At 51.7% G+C, this 15344-nt stretch overlaps 1 protein-coding gene across 4 annotated transcripts in view; it reads left to right on the forward strand.

Moving 5' to 3' along the window:
* The window catches only part of CNTFR (ciliary neurotrophic factor receptor), a 214230-nt gene that overhangs the window by 46795 nt on the left and 152091 nt on the right, over positions 1 to 15344 (forward strand). For 3 of the 4 annotated variants that reach the window (XM_075020556.1, XM_075020554.1, XM_075020555.1), the window contains exon 2: positions 8946 to 9050. The gene's annotated coding sequence lies outside the window, so the exon portion shown is untranslated. Of the gene's footprint in view, positions 1 to 8945; positions 9058 to 15344 lie in introns of all 4 variants that reach the window. The other variant, XM_075020558.1, reaches the window with a different exon arrangement.

The following is a 15344-nucleotide window of genomic DNA, read 5'->3' on the forward strand; positions in this document are numbered from 1 at the left end:
CCATTTCAGCGCTTCTCAATGCTCAGCTGTTCGAGCCAAGTGTTCCCTTAGCATTTGAGGCTCTCTCTGTGCAGGGTGAGATTTGCATCTGAGTTGCTTGGCATGTATTTGCCGTCCAGTGGGTCTCATGTCTGGAAAGGTCTGCAGCTGGGGCAGAAGCTGAGTTAATTTGCACTGGAAGGCAGGCATGCTTTGTGTTGCATGTTGGTTTCTCCTTGCAGAAATCCCATTTGAGGTATTTGTTCTCTTCTATTATTGAAGCCATGTTAGGGGGCATGGCAGCCTCCCTGCAAGGCTGGGAAAAGAGAGCTATCCTGAAAGGTGCAAATTAAATCTGTGCTCTGCTATAAAGAGCTGTTGTACTGTTAATGTGGACCCTTCTCTAGAGTTCTGATGCTCTTTGCCTGCAACTGAGGAAGAAATGCTCACAGAGATGGTCCTGTGGGAAGCAAAACAGGCTCCAGAGTTCAGTTTGCAGCTATATTGGATGAAACGCTTCTAAAATTCAGGGGAAACATGCCATAGGGTCTTTAACACTCATTTGAATCACCTCATGAAATGATCACGTGGGGCATAGCATTTTGGTACAGGAAGAGGGGTGCTTGGGAAGAGCAACTGGATCCAAGGGGCCCTGGTGCTGCAGAGAACAAGGGACAAGCATGGGGAGGTGGCTGCAGTGCTGCACAAGCTGGAAAAGTTTCGGTCTGGAACTTGATTACACAAAACCTTTGTTCTTCCTTACGTGGGTGCCAGGGTTGGGACCTGTGGGTCATCTCCTATGTCTTCCCACAGTTGCTTCCTCCTGGGGCTGCCCCAGAGCCTGCTGCTAGCTCCCAGCAGTGTGCAGTGTCACTGCTCCTGGCTGTGCACCCTGGGGAGCTGTCACCACCGACAGCTCTCTGGCCATGGGTGCAGCAGGGGGGCTCCCAGTGGGCTGGGGTAGAGGCACCATCTCTGTAGGGAAGGCATCTCCAGGTGCAAGTCTGGAGGAAATTAAAACTAGGAGAGGCCATAAACTCTATTTGCTATTAAGAAGCTGTTGGTGACTCCGTGCTCCTCAGTGCTTTGGAGATGCCCTTGGCACAGTCCCCAACTCATCCCAGCCTGGGGCTGCCACTGAGGCCCCAAATACTTCTTTTTCATGCCCTGCAGCAACACCGTCACAGCTTTGACAGGTAGAAGGTGATCGCTGCGGACTGTCATCAGCACTTGAGCTTTCCTTCACGTCCCCTCGTGCCCCGTCCAGCCCAGGAGGGAGCTGGGAGAGGCACCCATTCTTGGTGCCAGGGCTGTGCCAGCCACGGAGGGGCTGGTGTTGGTGGAGAGCCGACTCTGGGCTGCACAGGGTTAAGCAGACATTGACAGTAAACAGGAAGAGAGGACAAAAGCAAGTCTGCTGTAATTATGTAGCATTTATTATTAATACGCTGGAATTGCTGGAAGCAGCCTCTGTAATGTGAATACTGATACAGAGGTTCAGAAGACAACTTAGCTCTCATCTGTCTGTTTATTAGCTCCCTCAGGTCTGGCGGGCAACGAACTAAAGCCTCGTTTGCTACTGCCTTGTTGCACCCCCTCCTTCTCCCCGCAAACTCCTTGCTGTTTCCATAAAGAAACCTGTTGTTTGTTCATCCTCGCGCCGGGCACCACAGGAGTGCACGGCACAATCCTGGATAGCCAAGCGGACTTTAATCCTTGGCCTGAGCCTGCCTGTTTGCAAGGCAGGGCCCAAAGCGTGACGCTGGGCTGTGCAGAGCCGTTGCCTTTCCAAGACGGCCATGGCTGATGCTGGCTTGGGGATGTCCCAGCTCCTGGGGTGCAGAGGTGCTCATCCTTGGGGCAGCAGCTTTAGCAAGACCACATTGCATGGGCTGGCACAGCTTGGGATCCCCAGTTCATAATGGTGTTGTGATGTGAGGGCGGTGGAGCTATGTGTTGCTTTAGGAAGCTGGCTAGGAAATAATTAAAGGCAGCTAGGGTGGAGAGAGCAAGAAGTTAAACCAGCTGTCAGGGGATGCAACAGGTTTCCTTTTTCTTCTGTGGCTTGGTAGAATTTGTCATTCTAGCTTCTGTCCAAGTTTCTGAGCTTCAGCCTGGGTTTTTTCTGCATATCCCGAGCATATAGGACATCCATTCCCCTATGTATTATACAGTAGTTTAAAGAGGATTAAGACAATAGCTAATCTAAATGATGAATGATGTAGATTGCTCAGCCTCTGAGCCACCGGGATTTTTCTTGCACACAGATTAGTCAGCTCAGTAGCTAAATATTGGGGCAAACAGTATAAATCCATGCAGATAAGCCTCTCTGGCTTGAATAGGATAGAAGGCTTTCGAAATGGGCTCCGACACCGCTCTGCGTCTTGTCACAGCGTCTGCGGCCGCATCGCTGACACGACGGATGGGGAAGGAGGCCCGATGGCTGCTGATGCACAGCCCGGGTGGCTGAGGAAATAAAGCATGCAGCGCTTCTCGGTCGATGCCGTTATCGGATACGGATGGTGGCAGGAGAGGGAGGGGATCAATGCCGCTCACCTCTCTGCCACCAGAGCTGGCTGTTTGCTTGTTGAACCGGGGGTGGGGGGGCTGATCCAGCCTCGCAGACAGCAGCCTGCGGCAGGATAACGTGGGCTGGTGGGGTTTTACTTGCATGAATGGGCTGGTGTGGCTGGCACCTGCCCTCCATCCCAGCATCAGCACTGGGATGGTGCTGGCAGCCCCCAGGGAGCATGACCCACAGGAGAGAGCTTGTACTGGCGTGGGACTGACAGTGGGTTTTTCTTAAGCTCTGAAGCAGAAGGGTTTAAATCTTTTATTTATATGTCTGGTCGAGTCTGTCAGAGTTGTGTCAAATATTTTTGACAAGCAAAAATGCCATTTGCTTCAGCTTAATGAAAACTGATTTTTTTTTTTTTTCCTCAGGAACTAAAAGAATTGTAGTTTCAACTGCAAACCCAAAAAGCTCCTCAGGAAAAAAACCCACAAAACAAAACCAAAAAACCTTCCGATAGTTGTGAGAGTTGGCTGATAGAAGACACTCTCAGTTGGTGTTTTGGGTCTGTGTAAAATGAGGGTCTGGAGAGCATTCAATCATATGGTATCTCCTTTTATGAAGCTTTCTGGGCATATTATTCTAATGATGTTTAATGGCACTGATTTCTCCATCTTAACTGAGTGTGTCTTTTCCCAGTCCCACATCATTTTGATTCACTCCTCTTATGAGAAGTATGAGAGCCAGGACTGGCTTGACTCAGTGCAGATGAAGAGCCGTCCTGGTGGTTGTCTCATCCCTCCCAGTGGGGATGCAATCCTCCCAGCATCTGGCTGTCTAAGGCTGAGGGTTGTGTTGAGGCAAAGCTTACATCAGGACCAGATTTGTCAGAGGACCTGTTCTCCTTGAATTTTCCCTGCTCCTCTTGAAATAATTTGTTTTCTGCCATGTTTTCTGCCATTTAATAAGGAGCTGTGTGAACATCATGGTTTGGCCAACACAGTGTGTCTAGCCTGAGGTCCCGTGGCTAAGTCCTGTCTCCTCCTTCTTCCCTTTCCCTCTTCCCAGGCTGAAAAGTCTTGGTGTGCTTGGTGTGCCCTGATGCAGAAGCTGTTTTGTTCCCCTTCCCCTGTACCTCTTGCAGTCTCACTGCTCCCTTTTGGAGGTGTGAGGACCAGAGCTGTGTGTGGTGTCCCAGTGACAGTTGCATAGTAGACTTGTACAGTGGCAACGCAGTCTGGTTTGGGTTAGAGGGGTGCTGGACCCTGTGGCATAGCTCATCTACTCTGCAGGACACATGTACAAGCTCTGCTCAGAAATGCAGGGCGGATCTGTGTCTGGATTTTACCTGGTCTCCTCACTGAGTGAGATCTGGGTTAAAATTCAGCCTGGGTTGTGGTTGGCTGTGGAGAAGGTGTGAGTGCCACAGTTAGTACTGCGCACTGAACCCCCCAGCTGGCTGGGTAGCGTGGGGCTGAGACACAGGATGCTGCAGGCTTGGGAAAAAGGTCTTCCCCCCCACATCCACCTCCCTGAGATTCAGGCAAGGCTGGCTTTGCCTGAGCCCTTCTCCTCAGGGGCAGATCTCCCTTCTCTGTAACCTAATCCAGTGCTCAGCAAGGGAGACCCTTGCCTTGGATACCAGCTGGGAGAAGTGTAGGGCAGCGGGACAAGCCTACGAATGCTCACCACTTGTCCCACAGCTGAAAAGTTTGTCTTGTGCATCCTGAGTCAGGATCAGGCTGTGTCATAACCTGGTCCTCTGCCTTGCGTTGCATCCCCTGGGAGCTGTCAGGAGGCTGCCTGAGCCGTGCGGTAACACAGGTCTTGGGGATGCAAGCAAGGTCAGATGTCTGCTCAGAAATGAGATTGGCGATGATGCCACCGGTGCTGACAAATGGCCTGTCGTTAATCTCTGACTCACGGCAGCGGAGAGGGCAGTGGTGGAAGAAGAAACCCATGAGGTCACTCGCAGCCTCTCTCCCCAGGGAGCTGCACAGAACTTCTACCCTGAACCTTTCCGGATGGGTAGGTGCCCATCCCCAGGGACGGTGGGTCTCCCTATACTCCTGCCCTGAGTGTGTTTGTGTGCAGGTGAAGGTGCATGGCATAACTTCAGTCTAGCTCTAGTCAAGCTCCTAAGCATCTGGGAACTCACCCCATGGTGCAGACGGCAGGAGCCCTGCAGCCGCTGTTGGGGACTGGATTCCGGTGTGAGACATAGCTCTGGCTCAGCAGTGGTGCAAACAGGATGAAGGTTGAAACAAAGCTTGTATTATCAGCGTGTTGCAATACCATTGTGATACACGAGGTGCTGTGCTGCTGGGAGGTGCTGCAGGGAGCTGGGGGAGACCAGACCTGGGATGCTCAAACCCTGGCTGTGCTCCCCTGTGCTGGGGTATTGCCTGGGGCCAGCTCTGCTGGATGCACAGACCTCTCACAGAGCAGCCTTCACCTCTTCTCTTGCCTTTTGAGTCACTTTCTGTACTTTTTATAGAAAGGAAGTCTTTCCTCAGTTGTAAAAGACTCCTTGGAGGTTATAGCCAAAACAGCCAGGACCTCTTGTGGTGCTTGATGCTGGTGGAGATGCTGCAGTCACTGCTCAGCCATGCTGACAAGCTGCGCAGGGCTGAGCTGCCTTTTGGGGCTGCTGTTGATGCTACGAGTACAAGCTTTGCATATGTGTGGGGAATAGGTGACTTTCTCCTCTGAATTATTTAGAGTTTTTTTAATCTCTTTCAGGATGAAAGAAGACACAGTTAACTCACCTCTGACTCCCTCCAGACACTTGAGTCCCTCGGCTAGCGCTGGGGAGTTGATGGACGGCAGGAGCCAGGGGCATGTGGGATGGGGTTTCTTTGCCTGGAAGGGCGGAGGAGAAGGGTGCACTGATGGGGATGAGGAGATACTGGTTTTGGGACTGCGAGGGCTGCCACAAGCCCAGGCTGCTGCAGCCACAGCACAGACTGAGCTGTGCCCCCAGGATCCTCCCCCTCCACCTTTGCTGAGCTACAATTTCATTTTTCACTTTTCTTCCATCCCCTTTTAACTGGAAGAAGTCCTAAATAAAGTTGCTGTCACTTTTATTTATGGGCGCAGGGGAAGAGACGGACAAAAATCCTGTGTGCTCCTGACAGCTACAAAGCAGCTGGCTGTTTTTCTTCACTCGCGTTGGCGAAGCAATCGATCTGGGCGCAGGCGAGCACCTTCCTTGGGTGCGTGGGGCTTCCATGTCCCCCTGCCTGGGGGACTTTGGGAGGATGGATGGAGGGGGCTTCGCCTCCTGGCTGCTGGCCATGGGGCTATTGCAGGGCCAGGCTTGTCCAGGAACACCTGTCCCAAAATCCTGGACCCCCGAAAATACAGATGCGTGAACTCGCCTGCCTTAAAAATCCATCACAGGCTTCTTGTCTCCATCTTGATTGGTTCCAGTGAGGTCAACTTTTTTTAATAACTTCTGGACTTCGGCAGGGAAAACTATTTCCTTCAGGAAATAATATAATTAAGGTTGCCTGACACTTCTGATTATAAGCCCCTGTCTTCAGTTGCTTGAAACTACGCCAGCCTTTAACCATTTGGACTGAAACTTCACATGTCTCTGCCTCCGGCTGAATTTTTTTGGAAAATTTTAGCAAAGAGGGTTTTAAGCTGCTCTCAGAATGCAGTTTGGGGGAGAAAAAGGCATTAGTTTATCCACAGCTTGAAAAAAAGAAGAGAAAAGAAAAATTCTTACAGTTGTTGTACCGAAGAAACTCTAGTATCTTCGCGCTGTGAGAGCGGGTCTGATAGTTATGGGGAAAATTTTCAGCCAGGTGTCAAGGATCTGCTCGTTGCTGACGCCATGAAAATCTACTTTCCGTGCGCCAAGTTGTGAGCCTCTGAAAAACGCTGCTGTGTGGGTGTATTATATATGGCGTGTGCAGGGAGGTAGCAGCAGCTCTGCTCCCACATCAGGAACTGTGCTGCTTTGAGCACATGTAAGTGCAAAACCTACACCCCAGCTCTTGCACGGGATGCCTTCCCGCTGGGAAACTGTGAGCCCCTTCTGTTGGTACAAGTAAAACTCATTGATCCCTGATCGACATAGTCCTGGCTTGTGCTGGGTAGAAAGATTTTTGGCAAATGCTATGTATTTGGCTTTTGGGGTTTTTTTTTGCAAGAAGTGGTTCAGTTACCCCTCAGCCCTTGCTGTAGCATGCCGATGTGTCATGTGAGACATACAGCATGCAATGGGTGCTGGGCTTCCTTCAGGGTTTTCAAGGGACTTGTTTGAACAGTTACTGCTTTTGCATTGCAACGATTGCAGGTTTCTCCTAACTCAGCTTGTTGCTACAGAAATTGCCAAGAGTATTTCTGGGGGCAGCCCAGTCAGGCCCTATAAAGCAGGTGTCACATTGGTGAAGTGTCCTGACTGTGGCATTGCTGGGACCTGAAGTCCTGGTGATGTGGGGTGAGCTCAAGACTGGTGCAAACCTTCCTGCAGGGACCTGCCGCAGGACTTGTCCCTGCTCTATGGCTGGTGATACTTGCTCTTTACCCGAGCTGTGGTCAAGGCTGTCCCCTTTTTTGGGGGACACACAGATCTTCCCGCTGGCTCAATGGGAGCTCATGCCCTGAGCCAGGTCCTTCAGCTGGCGACCTACTTTGAGTGTGCTGAGCTCCTCCAAAACCCAATTTGACCTCAATCTGGGGTTCTTACAAAACAAATCCATGCTTCGACTTCCATGGGGAAAACTGGGCTGCTGGACCTGTGACAGGGCTGGCGCATCTCAACAGGATGAGGCACAGAGGTGTCAGGAGGTGTCAGTCCTTTCCATATGAGGAGGTTCCAGGGATACCTCTCAGCAAAGGCATTGGGATTTTGCACTTTGTACCCAGCATAACGCACTGTCCCTGCAAGAGCTACGTCCTTATGGCTTGCGCAGAGGATGCTGCGAAAACGTCCCCAAGGGTGCTCAGTGCTAAACCCATCTCTCTTGTCATATCCCTGCCAACCTGGAGCGACAGCCCAGGCAGGTCTCTGGCAGGTAGTGACGAATGAGCCTTGCTGCTTGCTGTAGTCTGGTCTCTTCTGTTCCGCTTCATCTGTGAGTAAAAAAAAATAAATATAAAAAGTTACATTGGCATTGCAAAGCAAGGGGAGGCTTGGTGGGGAGGAGCCCTCTCCCCTTCTTGCCAGTCACTTGTCAGCTCTGGGGTGCCTGGCAGAGCAGCTTTTGAGTGATGGGGCGTTGCGGGTGTTGGGCTTGGGGCAGCTGGAGTTAAATTTCTTCGTTGGCTGACACCTGACAAGCATGATAAATTGCAGCACACCATGGCTGCCGGCATGACAAACGGTCCGCTTCCCTCCTTTTAAGCTCTGGGAAAACTTTTTAATTATTTCCCAGGGCTTTGCAAATGAGGGTTTCTCCATCAGGCACCCAGCAGAGTTTGGGGGAGTTTAATTATTTATTGAGGTTTTGGGGGGGGGGGCGGGGAGTTGTGATTTGGGTTTTCTGTAGCATCCTCCGGCTGACACACCTGGGCTTTGGGTAGGGTCCCGGGGAGGGCTTTGGAGAAGCTTGTAGGCTTGGGGTCGGGTACTAACTAAAGCACATGGTGTTCCAGGCGTGGAGTCGCTGTCACCCGTGGGAAAGTGGCTCCACAGGAGTGACTCCCAGACTTACCTCTTGCCAGCAGAGTTTGGCTCCTATTTTCATTTTTAATAAGGCAGAACCATAAGACTTTTTTTTTCCTTAAACTGTTTAAAAAGGAGGGGGAGAGCAACACAAGCTCAGCCACAAGAGCTAGATAATGAGCGCAGATCTTGACTGATAATTCGTTTGTCTAGCACAAAAAAAGCGTGTTTGCTGCTATAACTGAAGGCATGGCTGGTTACAGTAATGCCTCAGACTCCACCTCACTAGGCAGCATGTCACACATAGCACAGAAAGTCTCTCTCCTGTTTCCAGTCCTTAGTGTCCATGCTGCAAAGCCATACATGCGTGCTTTCCTCTTTACACTCCCAGGTTCAGTCGGATTGGCCTCTCCCTGCGTGGTTTAACACGTGTGTGAGGCTTTGCAGGATTAGGGCTTAGGCAGTGCAAGACCTCGTGGGCAAATGCCTTGGTGCTGGGCTGACATTTTAGTGCTGTTACGCTGTTTTGGCTGGGGAGCATTGCTGTCTTTCTTTAAAGAAGATCAGAGATGCCCCAAGCTGCAGTATTTTTTTTTCCCCTCTCCCCTTTCATGTCTCTAAATCCAAATATTTAAGCAAATGCATGCTTTGGGGCTGGACTGTGATGCTCATGTGGGAGGGCTCTTCATCTAAACTAGCCTCACGTTTACACCGGTTACCCCCAGCTATCAGGGCTGGAAAACAGATGCCCTCCTTCCTTGGTTGTTTTCTAAACCTGAAGCGATGGTGGAGCTCCACCTGGTAACCTGACAGGTTGTCTCTTCTGTTTTGTTGAAGAAAATCCCAGATCTGAGCAGCGAGGATTGGTCAAGCAGCCAGGAGAATCCCCCAGACGTGGATGAAAAATTGGGGACACCCCAAGGACTCTGGACTGGTTGAGAGGTAAGAGGTGGGTTAAAACACTTGCTCATCTGGTTTGTCCTCATTTGGTGTGCTCTGGGCCGCATGGCTGTGGTTGAGCTGCGAGCCATATGTCTTTTGACTAGGATGGCGTTTATTAAAGCGTAGCAAAAGGCTGTTCCTGGCTCTGGTGTGTGAGCAGCCCCATGGCCACTGTGCAAAGAGGGCAGGTACTGATAGTGGTTATTTAGGTTGTAGAGGGCCAGGTTTGTGTGAACAGCTTGGAAAATGCAGATGACATGGACTTTCCACTTGAAAGCCCTTAGGGCAGCTCCGGGATGTGTGGTCTGTCTGGGGTAGCAGAGATTCCATGATGGCTGAACTACTTTGGAGCAGGTAAGTATTACCCAGCCCTGCTTTGTGGTGGGAGGTGAGGTGCCACCTCTCACAGACAAGCACAACCTCAAACTCTCAGCTCTGCTGAGTGTTCTTTCTGCTTTCCTGCACTGGAGGCTGCAGCATCGTAGATGTGATGAACTTCCCTGGGCTCTGCTCTGCTGAAAAAAGGCTGCATCCCCTTGGGAGACCACCACTATCAGCAGCCACAGTCAAGGGCTTGCTCCACCTCTGAGACACGTTGCATGTGTTCTTTGTATGGGATAACATAGTGATAATACAGTGTTGCTTGAGGAGAGGTTTGGGGTCGTCTTCTTCAAGCCATGGGGACCATGGTGGAGCAGGGGAGGGGCCTGTGGATGGGGCTGTCCCATGTGGGGACACAGACCCTGTGGAGCCATGCTGGGGAAGCCGATGCTTGCTGGTGCTGTGCTTGAGAAATGAAAATGATGAATTAAAATTTAACAAGTCTCTAAATGCCAGGCAAGGACATCTTAAGTGGGAATTGTCACTGTTTGACTAGTGCAGCCTCCCACTTAGCTAAAACTGAGTGGCTTTAATTATGTTGATCTTGAAAAAGCAATAGCTTACACTCAGGAGGAGAAACTGTTGGCAAAAATAGCATAAAGTGTCATGAATTTTCCCTGTGCAGCTCCCCTGCCCTCTTCCCCCACATCGTGCTTCCCAGGGGTGTTTTGCAGCCCCTTTCACCCTGGCTTGGCAGAGTCCTGTATACTCTGAAGCCACAGGCAAGGACAGAAATGCTCCCTGTGTGCAAGGCTGAACATGGGCTGTGGAGTTAAAAGCTCAAAGTTAAGGGACCGCAGGCGTGGGCAGCACCTGATGGAGCCACAGTGGGGAGCGGGCTGGGGTCTGGGCATGCAGAGATGCTCTGCAGCAGCAAAACGCTGCCCCCAGCATTGCCCGGTGGTGTCATCCATGGAGTGCTGTGGGATAAGGACCCCTTCCCTCCCCATCCTTGTTATGGACCGACCCACCCATGGGACTCCTCACAGCTCTGCAAATAGAGCAGCTCGAGGAGGGTACGTCGCTAATAATACCAATTACTGTTACATGCTGGCTACAAGGTACACTGGCAGTAATGGGATCCAGGGGGATGAAATGAAAGCGATATAATACAGTGAGATAAATTAGCATTGTAAAATTAGCCATGGGTCTAGTCAGGGATCTGACAAATGTGTCGCAGCTTCGGTACAAGCTCTGAGCGCTGCTGAATTGGATTTAGTGGCCCAGAGCAAAGCAGATGGGAGCAAGGGAAAAAAGAGTTTATGAGGGGTCTCCGTACACACATGCTAACGGTTAACACTGCTTGTTTCTTCCTCGGCTTTGCTGAATGATACGTCCCCTGACGCCTTCTTGTACGCGGCAGCGGAGGAATAAAAGCCCAGCCCTGTTGATGTGCTGTTGGAGTAGCTCGAGCCTGGCAGAGAGATGGGAAGGGGGCTGGAGAAGCAACGGCAGGCTGGTACTCCTACCAGCCTTGGTGCCTCAGCCGCTGGTCCCTGCCCTGCGTCACGGCCGTAGGCTTCCTCGCCCAGGTTTGCTCCCAAAGGGAGCATCAATGGGGTTCGGCTGGGATGTGTAGCGGGTGTTTGCAGAAGTTTTAGCCTCGTAGAGGGGGTAGAAAGCCAGTTTCTGCTTCCCGTGTTGCAGCCTGACCTGTTTTCCCATGCCCAGCTGGGCTCTGGGGCAGAAGGATGGCCGGAGCTGTGCATCCCACAGCACGGGGGCTTTGCCTGTTCACCAAGGGTGTGCGGCCAACTCTTTCCAGTCCAGACACACACATTATCCTCCCCCCTCTGAGACAGAGGTTGGAAGTCAGGAGGTGCTTTTTGTGCCTTGTGGAAGCTGGGAACCGTATGTGGCCAGTTCCAGTGGGATCTGCTTCCTAGTGGCTCATTAGGACAGGCTCTGTCAGAGGGATGCGAGTGTTCCTGCCCATGAGCGATGGACAGCCGGTGAGAGCCTCTTACGGATTTGCAGTTGCAGGCTAATTGCATGTTTAATGGCTGGCGCATTACACAGGATCTAGGGGGGGGCAGGCATGATTTAGGTCTGGTTTGATAAGGCATCTCACATGGCTCATTTAATACTAATAAAAAAGGGGAAGAAAAATTCTGAATATGCTTTGTAGTGCTGTGCAGTGGAGCTGGCAGGGGCAGAGGGCTTGCAAGGGGGTCTGTGCAAGGCCTCTCCAAGTCATGCCACGACAGTGCAAGAGGTATGGTGGGTACACGGCAGACGTGTCTGCGGGAGAGGACTGGCTTGTCACATCCCTGGGGATGAGATTGCAGAGGGCAGGCTGCTGCCCTGTGTGGTTCTGCAGCAGCACCAGGTTGAGCAACAGATCCCAAGGGATTGTCTCAGCACTGCCTGGAGCATCCCAAAAGTCTCGAGTGAACTTGTGTGCTGAGCCCACATGGATGGAGACCTGCAGAGATGAGCTCCAGTTTGTGGGAGGTCAGCCTGGATGCTGCCAGCCGTCCCTGCATCCTCTTGCTGCAAGCAAGGCACAGGGTACAGTGGTGATACTTTTAGGGTATCTCAGACCCCAACCAGCCCCAGGGCTAAGTTGTGCTGGGAAAACCAACAGAGTGGTGAACAGCAGCAGGGGAGGGAGCCCCCTCCCTCGACTTTGCTGCCAGAGAAGTCATGATGTGGGACTGTGGCAGGGAGCAGCAGGACAATGATCCCGTGGTTGCAGTGCTAGTAGCACCATAAATAGAAATACAAATTCTTGGGTTCTTGTGCAGCAATGATACATCTTGTTTCTATTGACTTTCTTAAACCTCTAAAATACATTGTAGATTGATCTACAAATCTGCAAAAAGCACCTGTTTTTTTTAAAGTCTAAAGCAATTTTCTGCCTGCTCCTTGTGGTTGGCTCTGAACAGACACATGTTCTCTTGTCCTATTTGAGGCTGGCGTGCTGCCACGGTGGTAGGAAGTTTAGTAATACTTGAGCTAGATCGATTCAAGCCCATTATCTGTGCTGCCTGGGACTTGGCGGCAAAGGGGAAAAAAATACTCTCCCCAAACGCATCAAAGCCCTGTGATAAGGACACACGGTTGGGCTCTATTTATAGATGGACAGATGTCTTGCCAAAGCTCTGCTGCTGTCACTTGATTATGCAGTTTTTGAGTGTTTAGCAGTGTTTGGGTCTGAAGGAAGCTGTTCTACCTTCTGGCTTAGGTGCGTCCCGTCCAGGTACAGCGCACTGTGGTACTGCTTCAAGCTGGGACCTGTCCTTCGTTCAAGTAGGGACCTGCTTTTTGGATGGTGTGGTGGTTTAGGCCCAGCTGGCAGCAAAGCACCACGCAGCAGCTCGCTCCGTCCTCCCCGCTGGTGGATCGAGACAAGGATGGGGACACTCACCAATTATGGGCACGGGCAAAACAGACTCAACTTGGGAAAAAACAAAATCAATTTAGTTTGCTGCAAATCAAATCAAAGCAGGATAATGGGAAGTAAAACCAGATCTTAAAACACCTTGCCCCCACCCCTCCCTTCTTCCTCGGCACAATTTCACTCCTGAATTCTCTACCTCCTCCCACCAGCGGCGCAGGGGGACGGGGAATGGGGGTCGGGGTCAGTTCCTCACTCCTTGTCTCTGCTGCTCCTTCCTCCTCAGGGGGAGGACTCCTCGCTCATCCCCTGCTCCACCATGGGGTCCGTCCCACAGGAGACAGTCCTCCATGAACTTCTCCACGTGGGTCCTTCCCATGGGCTGCAGTTCCTCACAAACTTCCCTGGTGTGGGTCCTTTCCACGGGCCGATCTTCAGCCACACACCGCTCCAGCGTGGGCTTTCCCATGGAGTCGCGGCCATCTTGGGGGCATCTGCTCCCCCGCTCCCCTCCATGGGCTGGGGGGGGACAGCCTGCTGTCTTGTCTCACCATGGGCTGCCGGGGCATCCCTTCCTCCTCCCCTCCTTCCTCACTGACCTCGGGATCCGCAGAGGGGTTCCTCTCACATCCCAATCCCCTACTCACTGCAGGTTCCCTTTCTTAACTCTGTTCTCCCAGAGGCACGACCACCATCACTGATGGGCTCAGCCTTGGCCAGCGGCGGGTCCGACTTGGAGCCGGGGAAGCTTCTGGCACCTTCTCGCAGGAGCCAGCCCTGCAGCCCCTCCACCACTACCAAAACCCCACCACACAAACCCAAACCAGATGGGACAAATGGAGTGGCTGGGAGTTCTTGTAGGTGCTTGTGGGGTCAGTGACCAAGATATAAGGTCTGACCAGCAATCCCTTATCTTGTTCTTGCATCTTCATAGACCCACAGGGACCTCAGAGGTCTCCAGAGCAGAAATGCCACCAACGCTACATCAGATCAGTGTGGCTGTTCAGCTGAGTGGTCACAGCTTAATCAAGGACATCCCCTATCTCCCAGGGTACCTGGCCCTCAGTCATGCCACCTTCCCAGCAAAGAGGTTTTTCCTTCTGTTCACCCTAAACCTCCCAAGCAGCAACATGTGGCCACTGCCACGTTGCATCTCATGCATTTTCCTCCTTCATCAAATACTGTCAAGGACATTTGAATCACTACCAGCTATGCAAACTGCATGTTTGGAATGGTTCCTCAGGCCACGTTAGTACAGGTCTTGCAGTGTATGTGCACATACATCTTCAGTGAGTGTATGGTTTTTGATGGGATGGTGGAAAGGGTGGGATGAAATGGGTCACCAACTTTAGATTCAGTTCCTGCCATGAAGGAGTGCCTGTGCTCATATGATAGAGTTGCACTTCATTTGCTTCCATACATTGCTTTGTCACAATAGTCATGAAACTGGGAACAGGAGGAGGGCAAAGGCTTCATTCTGCCTAGCTTTGAGTGTTGTTGTTAAAGGTGCTGTGGTGGTTTTCCCTCAGTTATGACCCTAGGAAGCAGTGGCCTGATGTGCCATTGCAGCCACAGTTTTTCACAACAGACTTGCAAAACCATCCAGTTTGGAAGGCAACTTAGAGGTCTCATGTCCAGCAGAGGCTCTGTCCTGAGCGGGAGGCTGAGATTGGACATGGCTGCTCAGGGCTTTGTCCAGCCTGCTCCTGAAAGCCCCTGTGTATGGAAAGAGCATACTCTGTCAGGGCCACTGTTCCAGTGCTGGTGGGCTCTCGAGGGGGGGGAAGTTTCTCCCTGCATCCAGTGGGGACCTTCTGTTTCAGCTGCTGCCTGCTGTGACTCATCCTCTTGCTATGTATTGTTGTGGAGAGCCTGGCTCAGTCTTCTCAACAACTCCCCTGGCCATCTCAGTGGCCCCTGCTGAATTGGCTCCAGTTAATCAACATGTGTCTTGTCTTGGGGCTCCCAAAAGTAGGAGCAAGGTCTTGATGTGGTCCAAGTGCTGCATGAGCTGCTGGCTGTGCCACTGCTCCCGCAGCCCAGCCTGCTGTTGGCCCCCTTTGCTGCCAGGGCAATGCAGCTGGCTCGTGCAGGGCTCGCTGCCTGCCAGGACCCACGCTGGCGTAGGGTGGGTGTCCCTGTGCCTGAGCCCTGCACGACACCATGGCAATGGGCTGGATATTTCACAATAAGTGCATTTTTCGTAGGCTTCAGTGGATTGTGGCTGCAGGAGGGAAGGAGTTGTCCATGGGCAGGTTTGGGGACCAAGACCTGACTTTTTTTGATTTTCTTTTTTTTTTTTTTTGATTTTTTTTTTTTAACACATCCTCTTGATCAGGTGCAGGATAGTTGCATGATGGCTTCTGGCTCTGAGCCATTCCCAAGCCTGGGAGAAAGGAGATTTCTCCTCCCCAGGGTGTTCATAATGTGTTCGTCTGCATGGCTCCTGCCGAGTGCTCTGAGCATCCCTTTCTCTCCGCTTGGTTTTAGTCTGTCTCCAGGGTGCTGCTTAGCTTTGCTCATATATTCCTCTGATGAGTGGGCAAGACAGGAAGCAAATACCTTTGTTACAA

This window comes from Buteo buteo, chromosome Z (assembly GCF_964188355.1).
Source record: "Buteo buteo chromosome Z, bButBut1.hap1.1, whole genome shotgun sequence".
In the NCBI taxonomy this organism is placed as follows: Eukaryota; Metazoa; Chordata; class Aves; order Accipitriformes; family Accipitridae; genus Buteo; species Buteo buteo.